Below are 1352 nucleotides of genomic sequence, written 5' to 3'. Positions count from 1 at the left end.
CCCTTACACGCTTCCAGTGAGACCCACTTTCCCAACTGTCGACAAACTACATACGTAATGTTCCTAATAGATAGTGAGCGCGAGTAATGAGTGAATGGGCAAAATATCTATTAGGAACATTACGTATGTAGATTGTGGACAGATGGGAGTGTGGGTCTCACGGGAAGTGTGCAAGGAATAAGTCCATGCAGTCGCGCTATTCATCTGTGTCCTCGGTGGCTCAGATGGATAGAGCGTCTGCCATGCAAGCAGGAGATCCCGGGTTCGAGTCCCGGTCGGGGCACACATTTCCAGCTGTCCCCATCGAGGTATGTCAATAACACCTGTCGGCAGCTGAGGGTTTCAATTACTCATCATTTATTCTAGAGAAGCTGCACGGTCATTAATGGTATCTGTTTGTTCCAGAACAGTTACTATCTTCATATCCAGGGAAGGTGCCTAGATTCGTCACACTGCTGCTCAGTGAGGAAGCGAAGTGTGGGAACGGCGTCAGTGACCTTTCAGCTTTACACAAAATCACACTGAACGGTGATGATATTGACAACCTTGATTATTCTGCTGTCTACTATGCGTTCTAAGATCTTCATTGTACACCATAGGCGGCGTTCAGGACGCTAGTTGGAATAATCACAAACCAATAACATTAATAACACACTGGATCGTGCATCGTGATGGAGTATAAATGCTTGTTGATATTGTAGGTCCCGTGTGAATACAGCAACGAGTGGTCCGCCGCGGGTGGCAACGCGCCATTCGAGTCTGAGCGTGGCGGTGCGCAGCGCGGATCGATTCGCCGCCGGCGCGGCACAAGTGGTTATTGTTGCCGGCGCCGCGACGCGCCGCGACGGCGACGGCGACGCCCGACGCCGGGGCGCCGTGGCTGGGGTCGGGCAGGAATAGGGGCGCGCCGAGGGCCGAGGGGAGGCCGCCTCTTGTGTCGCGCCCGCCGTTCTGTTTGCTCTCGCTGCGTCTACGTGTGAATTCTCCAGCCACTACAGGCCCTCAGTACAACGCTAATAATGGCACGTTCTCCGTCTAGCACGAGAGGGTGCTTCGGGAATGGATTTTCGCTCTAAACAGAGTGTGTGCTAACTTGAAACTTCCTGGCAGATTAAAACTGTGCACCGGAGCGGGACTCAAACCTCGGATCTTTGCCTTTCACGGGCAAGTGCTCTAACGACTGAGCTATCCAAGTACGACTCACGATCCACCGTCACAGCTACAAATAAGTTAGCGTAGTTAGCTACAGAGATTGCTACTTACAGATTTTTTCTCTGAAAATGACTCAATATTTCTATTCAAAATATTCTTATTGGTGTGGAAAGAATTGTGAAGGAGAAACATTTTGCAAT

The 1352-nt window shown here is 50.7% G+C and overlaps 1 non-coding gene across 1 annotated transcript; it reads left to right on the top strand.

Annotated features, from left to right (window-relative positions):
- The first annotated feature begins 209 nt into the window (after nt 1-209).
- Nucleotides 210-283, top strand: Trnaa-ugc. The gene has a single exon. It is a non-coding gene; the product is annotated as a tRNA-Ala (tRNA).
- Nucleotides 284-1352: the final 1069 nt, after the last annotated feature.

The sequence above is a fragment of the Schistocerca piceifrons genome, chromosome 3 (genome assembly GCF_021461385.2).
Source record: "Schistocerca piceifrons isolate TAMUIC-IGC-003096 chromosome 3, iqSchPice1.1, whole genome shotgun sequence".
NCBI lineage: Eukaryota > Metazoa > Arthropoda > Insecta > Orthoptera > Acrididae > Schistocerca > Schistocerca piceifrons.
This window is presented reverse-complemented; position numbering and strand designations above follow the sequence as displayed.